The sequence below is a fragment of the Molossus molossus genome, unplaced genomic scaffold (assembly GCF_014108415.1).
Source record: "Molossus molossus isolate mMolMol1 unplaced genomic scaffold, mMolMol1.p scaffold_m16_p_15, whole genome shotgun sequence".
NCBI classification, from domain to species: domain Eukaryota; kingdom Metazoa; phylum Chordata; class Mammalia; order Chiroptera; family Molossidae; genus Molossus; species Molossus molossus.
Genome location: NW_023425350.1, coordinates 13,438,002 through 13,447,579, shown reverse-complemented (window position 1 = coordinate 13,447,579; position 9,578 = coordinate 13,438,002).

Sequence of the window (9,578 nt, the reverse complement as noted above, 5' to 3'; positions counted from 1 at the left end):
TTATTACATGTAAATTACATCTCAAAAACAAAGTATAAGAGAAAACATCAAATTGCTTCTCCCAGTTTTCTTTGACTGCCTTTACCTTTATTTATTTCTTGGTAGCACTTCTCCAATTTGTAAAACACACACACACACACACACACACACACACACACACACACGCACACACACTGCTTGGCTTCCGTTACAAGTATGGGTCCAGTGTTCAGTACAGATCCTTTAACCAAACCGTTTTCCCACTCATTCTTTCTCTCATTTTTCACTCATCCAGTAGCTGGATTTTTGTCATCAAAGTTTTTTTTTTTTACCTAAGGGACTAATGGGTGCCAGATTTCCTGAGTTCTTGCAAGTCTGTGAGCGCACGTCTGACACCTTTATGCACGAACAACACTCTGTTGGGCCTACAATTTTTGGATCACACTTTTTTTTTCCTTCAGAAACTCACATATACTGTACTATTCCCTTTTTTCTGTATTTTAATGTTGCTACAAAGAAACACAGAGCTAGCCTTCTTTATCAGCCTTTTAAGTAACTGTTTTTGTTTCTTCTTTTCAAATGCCTAAGACATTCTCTGAATTATTATTATTTTTTAATGTTTAGTAATTTACCAGGATCGGTCTTGGTAGTGCTCATTTTGTCTCAAATTTCCTACTTGGAATGTTCTTTCAATTATGTAGATTCAGTTCTTCCTTCATTTCAGGAAAGTTTTTTTCTTATTATATCTTTAACTTATTTTGTGCTACTCTTGAGTCTCTACGCCAGGAATATCAGTGTTCCTTTGTTCTATGGCCTCATTCATTATCTGGCAATTATTTTAATGTATTTATCCAAAGTACACAGGCGCCAGTTTGCCGCCGCTCTCCAGTCTCGTGAGCTCCGGGGCCCGGGCAGGAGCCTGCAGACCAGCCGGATGATAGGATCTGGCCAGGCCTCGCCGCGTCTGCAGAGGGACCTGGAGCTCCAGCCCCAGGGAGCCAGCCAAGCTCGGAGGCCGGCTCTCCCACAGCAGCGGCCTCAGGGGGCCGTCAGGTTCTCCTCGGCCCCCTCACTCCTCATTTCCTTTCCCGTGTCCTGTAAGTTCTGTCTTCATGACGAACTCAGATCTCCGAAAAGGACCCGAAATTGGCACGGAGCTTCCTCTCCCATGCTGGGCTTCTAACTCCCGAAGCCCAAGCTCTTCCCTGTGTTTGCAGACCTCGGCCAAGGCGTGGGGAGTTGAGGAGTCTTCCTACTGACGGCACCCACGTGGTGGGCAGTCAAACCTACTGGCTGCCCATGTTCCTCGAAGCTTGTGCGTCTCAACCCCTGTGGCCCCGATTCCTGTGATGCGCTTGTCCTTGGCATCTCCTCTGCCTGGCACCAGCTCCTCACTCATAAGGGTTATTCCCATCAGGCTGTTCTGGCCTTAGGGACGGTTCCTCTCACTCTCAAATGAGCTGTCCACTTCCAGTTCGTTAGAAACATCTAATGGTTGTTTGGAGCCTGAGAAAGGGTTAAGTTGGGGGAGGAAACATCCGCAGACAAACTGAGAGCTTCTCTGTTAAGGTGTAATTGCTTTTATCACCTTATGGAAAAAGTGCTCATCAGCCTAGCTACTTAACCTGCACTTTCCCCCTTCAATCTATTTTAAGCATCGTTGAGAGTTTAAAATATCCATCACTATAGTTATTTCCAGCCTTGGTTTTACGCACCTACAGGTAGTGAGATAGGTGAGCTTGGATAGGCGGGTTTCCTTTTCTCATCACATGGAAATGCCCTCTTTTGCAAAGAACCTTGTCCCGTGTCCTGCCAGCCCTAATCATGGGTTCTCGTGTTCACAGTGAACTTCTTTCCTCCTGATTGTACCTGACCCCGTCGGCCTCATCGGGAAGTGAGCTGCTGATGTGCCTCTCTCTGCAGCCACTCAGCTGATGACGGGTGCCCGAGTGCTCATTTCACATCCTTCCGGTACCCAGGGTGATGTGAGGCACAGAGGAGGCCCCTGTTTGCTGAATGCTCAGAGCTTTCTGAGTATGCGTGGTGGGGGTGGGGGAGGAACCTCTTGAAACGCCTGGACTGCCTTGGACTGTTCATTGCTATCCAATTTCTGGTTCTCTCCTTTCAAAAATAATGCTCTGTTTCTGACCAGTGGTTTCAAAACATAAACATCTCAGCTAGTGTAGTCAGTCAGTCAATCTGACCTTCAGACTGAATATTTCCTCATTTACATGGTTGACTTGTTTGCAACACAGTCCAAAAGGGAACCGAATGATGATTTCAAAGTCAGGTTCTACTGATCCCAATTTGAGAAAGTCTTTCAGAGCCTGAAGGATGGATCCTGAGTATTAGGTGTCAGTCAGAGCTAACTTGCAGAACGGATAGATTACCATTGCCAGGTAAACCCCAACTTTTCACTCCTCAGCTCTGCCACTTTGAAACGATCAACCCCAATGTCATAGCAATGCCTTGCACTGAATAATAATTGTATTTCTCACAGGACATTACCAATTTCTTTGTCTGACCTTTAAGAGGAACAGCTTTTTAATTTTAATACAAGTATTTCCTTTTGAACTTTGAGGCAGGGCTGCTGACATACTCTGCTGTGGACCTTGACAATGAGACATCTCTACTCGAGCCCAGGATTTCCCTGCTTACTGGGGACTTCACCTTGGGCCTCAGTGAAGTGGAGACTAACGGGAACAAACTGATCTTTTCATAGTTTGTCAGGTGAAGAGTGGCCGGAGGGAAATGTCATAATCAACCCTGCTTTAGGGGAGCTACAAAACCAGCGAGCAGGTCAGTTTCATGAAGTTCCCTCTTAGGGTGAGGAAGACTCTTGGTTGTGTTCCTTAGAGAACCTGCTGTAGTTTCTACGATGCTGTGGCAAATACAAAGTGATCTGTGAAGTTACACTCAACTCCCTGGGGAGCGAGGGGGCGCCGCCCCATTTCAGAAACTGGAATGTGATTTAAGGAGCAGATTTAAGGAGAGAAGGGCTGCTCTCGCCATAACAGCCATGACGTAGCTTCACGTTACTGACCTGCAGAGAGATGCGCGTCACGTTAGTGTGAAAAATGGGTTACGGAATAGGATATAAAGTAGGATCCTATTTTTGCCTGAATAGGTATATGTATTGGCATGGGGAAAGTCTGGAAAAACACACTTGCATAATCATAATAAGAAATAAATGTGAAAATAGATAAACGCAGCAGCAGAAATGAGCAAAGCCTACAAACTGTGATTCATAAAAAGAAATGCAAATGCACACGCATAAGAGGATATTTTATACTTCATTTGTAATCACAGAAACGTAATTTAGAATGACAATGGAGTACCTTTATTTTGGCAGGAATGTTTAAAATAAAGAAATGCTCAGTATTATCTAGGGAGAAGACAAAAGACATGCTCATACATTCCTGGTTGTGATTTATTTTAGTGTGAATTTTTAAAAATATATATATTGTTTACAACTTTATGGAGGCATAATTGACACAGAAAAACTGTACACTGTACACTACACAGCACATACAAGGTATAAACTACTTGAAGTGTACAATTTGAGAACACTTGAAAATGTGTATACTCATGAAACCATCACAACAGTCAAAATACTGAGCAATGCACCCCCCCAAAGTTTTCTCCTACCCTTTGCAATTCTTTCCTCCTGCTCCTCCATGTCTCATCCCTAACCCAGACATCACTGATCAATCATCAGTCCTTATAGATTGCATTTTTTAGAACTTTATACACATGGAACATACTCTGTATGTTCTATGTACCCTCTTTTTTTTTTTTTGGTCTGGCTTCTTTCAATAAGCATAATTATTTTGAGGTTTATGTATGTTATTGCATGTACCTATAATTTATTCCTTTATATAGCTGACTAGTATTTAATTATGTTAATATTACCTCAATTTTTTCTATTCTCTGTGTTAGGTACTATTTTTAAGAATAGGAAACTGAGTTAATAGAGGTAAATTCACTGAAGGCAACCCAGGTCATAAGTGATGAAGACAGAATTTGAACCCAGGCACATTCCCAATCACAAATTTTGAAATATTGTGTATATAATCTAGAAATATCTGATAATTCAATAGTTCACTATTTTGCATTTATGTAGTAAAATGTATGCAAACATTTAAAAATGATCTTGTAGAAGAATATTTGAAAAAGACTTTAAGGATCTATAATAAAATAACACCACTTATTATGAGTGATAAAATCATGGGTAATGTTGCTTTTCTTTCCTTTTTTTTTTTTTTTGTTTCATAGAGTTTTCAGATACTGTGATGTTGCTCATAAAGAGAAAATAAATAAATAAGAAGGGTTACAGATGTTGCCTCCATGTATATTAGCCATGCATGAGTTTTAAAAGCTGAGCTTTTGACTTACACTTTCGACTGTTGTAGGTTTTCTTTTCAAATTTCACCCCATCCTTTGTGGTCCAGCTCATGCTCAAACTCTTCTGGGATATCTTCTCTAGTTACATCTACCTTCATTATTCTGTAGCACATAGCAGTCTGGTTAGGACCATTGAACCCGTCTAGTGATCGTCTCTGGTGATGGGCCTCTCTTCCAAGTCTGATTATGAGCCCCTTGAGGGCAGTGCCAGACTCTCCCTGATCACATTCCCCCTTCCCTGGCCTGGGCCCATGTTGAGCACATCATGATAATAACACTCTATGGAGCATCGGACCACACAGTAAAACTGCTTCCTTGGCTCTTGGCGTATTCAACTATTAGCAAGCCCTCTGCAGCAGTGGTGGGGGAGGGGAGGTCTTGTCACCTCTGTCTTACAGGGAACTGCACTGAAGCTCAGCTCGGGTAGTCAGCTTCCTCGAATGCCACACCAGCAAGGGGCGGAACAGGAATTAAACCATAGGTGTCCCGAGTGCCAGCCAGCCATGGTTCTTCCTATTTTTGTCAAAGGCTTGAAGAATAGTCCTGGGGCCCCAGTCCAAAGCCTGAACTCTCCCATCTCACCCTTCGCCTTGTCTGACTTTAGCCTCTGGCCCCAGCTTCTTTTGGCTGCTCTGTCTCCCTGGTTGGAGGTGAACACATACCTGCAGGCCATCGGGGCTTCTCCATGGACTCTCATGGGTTGGAAGACAGCACATGGGTCCCTGCTCTAGAAAAGGAGAATGGCCTTCATTCCTGGCTCACCCTCCCCAGGCCATAGGAAGCAAATTCATGATTTCCCTCGGCTGATGCTTGGGTTCTATCTCGAATGTCCTGGACCTGTTTAGTGGATTTCCGAGCCTGAAGGGATACACAGCTCAGGTCTTCCTGTGCGGGGCGGGGTGCTGTTTCCTCCCCTGAGTGAATGAAGGGCTTTTCTATTGGAAGTTCCCTCTTGAACGGTTAATCCTACGGGTGATCTGGAATTTATAGGTTTTGGAGCTCCAAGTGGACTCCTTTCTGGATCCCTGGAGAAACTGGCCACTGGTTGGTCAAGTGCTACAGCCCCTGACACCCTCACTGTGGTAGTTGGATGGGCTGCAAGCACACAGAATGAGGTGCTGGGGCCTCCAGCCAGGAGACGGTTTTAGCCAGAGGCAATCGTTTTGATCCCAGGCCTAGTTTTATTGGCGACTCACCCACTTTGATTTTTCTGAGCTCAGCAAGGAGGAAAGCCCACCCTCGTTCACCCCTTTCTTCAGAGAACTTCCTCCTCCCCAGTCTTTGTAACCATCAAGACCCACACCCAGAAGCACCTACCTCCTTATTTGGACTCATCCTGCATTGGACCATTTCTTATCAACCCCAACATGGAGTCAACTTTCCCCTGTCTCTGGGTAGCCCATGTCTTCTGGCTCTCAAGACCTCATCCAGTGATTCCCTCGGCTTTACAGATTCAAGTCCTGCTCATTCTTGGTGGCTTAGCGCGAATTGCTACTTCCTCCAGGGAGCCTTCCCGATAACTCCTGCCCCATTAGTCTGTGAACTGCTCGAGTCAGCAGTGTCCCTGGTAAGTCCAGCGCAGCGCCCCGGTCATTGCTCAGTGGCCTGAATTATTAAGGTGTTGTGGAATTCCTGTTATGTCTCCTGATACTACAATAGTTCAAATGAGGGAACTCTGGTCATGGGTTAGACGATAAGGTATTCAGGGGTTGGTATGGATAGTGCTGAGAGTGTATGGCTATTGAGAAACGGGGGAGAGAAGAATCTAGTTATCCAGGGTTTGGCTTGAGCAACTTAGGAGGAGAGTGAAGACTTCCACTGAGATACAGGATATAGGAGTAAAAGTTGAGTGTGTGTGTCTGTGTGTGCATGTGTGGTACATAAACTCACGCGAACTCTGCCCACGTATGTGTGTGTAGAAGGGTTGTGATATGATAGATTCCGTTCTTGATGTGTTGCATTGGAGGCATGTGCATTCCAACCGCCCCCTGGGCCAGGCTTGGTTCAGGCTCCAGCAAGGAGCTGTAGACAGAGAGCACTCCTCAGAGACTCGGCTTCTGTGAGTTCGCCAGGGGAAGGAAGAGCCAGAGCGATGAGCCCGAGCCAGAGCCTTTAGTCATGCTGAGGGTCAACTCAGGAAAAGTGATGCAGTGTGAGTTCCTGGCATCCCTCCAAATCCCCATGCAGGTCACCTTTGACTGCTTGGCCATGGGCTGCTGTCCTCTGATAGATAAAAGACTGGCTTTTTCCTTGAGACCGTCAACCATTTCAGTTTTAATCTTATTAAAAGGTAAAATATGCTTGGGAAAATTGGAATCTTACAGTGTTTTAAGAACATGCACCATTAAAATGTGCCCAAGAACCTTTATTCTGACATGTTCTATCTGGGATGAAATATAGTACTTTTAATGAGGAGTTAGTCGAGTTCCCATTTCTCCTTTGAGTGTAATGATCCAAATTCAAACAACTCAGCAATTATTCCTCTCACCTCCATCTAATTTCCTATTGCAGAAGACAATGTTATCTGGAGGGAAGGCAAAATACATAATTCAAGTTCAAGTGTCACGGGGTCTGCAGATGGGGAGGAGAGGGACGTCGCCACAGTGTGGGTCTGGAGCAGCTCGTGGGCCAGGGCCAGGCCCGTCCGCGGGCAGGAGGAGGGACAGACTCAGGTGTGCGCTGGGTGGCATTCCAGCGCACCAGGCCAGCGACCTCGCTCCGCCTGGAACTCACTGGCCTTCATGCGTCAGAATTTTAGGTCCCTGAACTAAAAATAAACACTCTCTGCTTTCCCTCTGGGATTCCTCTGACACTGTAAATCACCGCTCTGGGATTTTTCAGCCCCGTGGGCAACAAGCCCCTGAGGAGTGGGAGTATTATCTCCAGCCATCCCAACAGTCCCTTAAATACAAAAGCCAAAGGCACAAGGGCATGTATCCATCTTGTCTAGAAGAGCAGAGCACTGTGAACAAGCAGGTGGCCATCTCCTGGGCAAGGTACTCCGTAGAATGTCACGTGTCATATACAGAGGGAAGGCCAAATCCCAGGTGGACGCCGTCTTGCCCTCGGCCAGGGCCTAACTGATTTTTTATACAGCTTGACGTGGTCACTGTTGTTCATTCAGTTCTGTGTGCCCAGAGACCTGATGGTGTCCTTATATACAGAGGTGGCCAGGTCCACCCTTCAGGGATAAAGACACTAAACATACCCATGGGAGCTGGGTGTGTAAGTGGGGACCGGATTATGCATTCACAGGGCACACTTCTCGAGTCTGACGAACCACAGGCGGCTCACAGGCGAGGGCTCCTCCTGGGTGCTCAGACATCCGTGTCGGAGTGGCTGGGCCTCTCTCCCCCTCGGGCCTGGCTGGGCTCATGTCCTGATGCAGAGGTGTCCTTTGCCGGCCCCGGCTCCCTGAGGCTCTGCCCGTCATGCCTGCGCCCTCCGGCCTCTCCGCCTCCGCCTACCTGATCGAATCCTAGCTTCCTGCCATGGCGGCTGAGCTCTTGCTGGGCACACTGGCTTCTTAGTTTTACACCTCAAGTTCTCTTTATTTACAAATTTCACGATAATCTGAATCTGCCTCCCTTAAATGATGATTATAAAAATAAAGAGCCTTATGACATGGAAATGATAGGAACTTGGAAAACAGATAATAACACCATGACTAAAGAGAATACACAATTTTATGTAGAGTTCTATGGCTGTACAAGTGTGTGTGTGTGTGTGTGTGTGTGTGTGTGTAAAGAGGACCGGAGATTATGGAGGAATGTAAACTCGATATGATTAGATAGAGGGATTTTGTGTGCCATAATTTCTCCTGACATAATAAATACATTTTCATCATAAAAAACAACAACAAAAAAATACCTTGATCTTTAGATCCATGGGCTCCAGCCAGCCCTGAGGGAGTGACCAGCCCATCTGGGTTGGGAGAGGCTAGATTCGGCTCCTGGCCAGAGCAAACCTGTGCTTGGATTCCAGCCTCTGTGATCAGACTCTTCACTTTCGGCCTGAACACAGAGCCCTGCCTTGCCCAGACACCCTGGAGGGTCGCAGGGTTCTTGGAACAGGGTTTGCAAACCCCAGCTCTGGGAACCCCGATGGGTCTGAGCTTCATACCTGGAGGAGAGGTCAGGTGATTTTTTAAATTTTTTTCCAGACAGAGTCCAGGCTTCAGCTCCTCAAAAGGAGGATCATGATGGGTAGGTGATGGGAGGCCTTTTACCTTCCTGGCTCTAAAAAGAAAATACATGTTTTCATTGATCCCCGCCCATACTTTTGAATCTCTTTCATTTTTTGGATGGACCCTTCTATTCTTCAGCTTTCTCTGCCTTTTCCATTTCTCTCTCCCTAAATAAAGAAACCTTTTGTTTATTTCCTTCATCAATGCCAGTGAAAGTGGTCAGTAACATGGGGTGTTACTCATGGTTATTTTTGCCAGCACCTACTTGGAAGGATCTAACAAAGGCAGGTAACACAAACAATAAGTCACCAGCATAGAATCCCAGCCTAGTGTGCTGGTCAAGGGGGGCGGGGTGTGGGCCGGGCACAGCAGGAAGCGGGCTTGGTGCGCAGCCGGTCTGGCACAGTAGGGCTCCGAGCAGTTGACTGTGCGGTGGTGGGCGGGTGGGCGGCAGTGGAGCGGGGTGGAAGCGTCTGGAAGCGCTGGAGAGCGCGGCGGCGGAACGTGCGGTCCTCCTTTGTCAGCGGAGGGAGTTGACCGGGATGACCGCCAAAGGCACTTGTAGAGGCAGTGCTGGCGACTCACGGAACCTTCGCCGAGATACTCGGTTCTCCTGGTCACAGTTGTTTCTGTGTAACAGCCACGACTCAGAGATGAAATCCAAGGGGCAGCGTTGTGTGGGGAGAGCTGAGATGCGCGGTTTCTTTTTCACTGGAAGTTCTGGTTGGTGAAGAAGGTTACACAGGTGCCCTCTGGGGTGGGGACCACGGCACATGGAGGGTTTCACATCCCCCGCCTGGGCAGCGGGCAGAACATCATCACAGCATGAAGACAGGAGGTCAAGGCCAAGACCCAGTGCGGTAAAGGCAGTCAGGGCCCGGCTTCTGCAGGGAGGAAGGGTGGCCGCCACCCGCACAGCATGGAGTAGACGGTCCCAGGACTTATGGGTCTGAGAGTGTCATAGTTGTTCATATAAAGAGATACCCAGCCCTGGCCGGTTTGCTCAGCG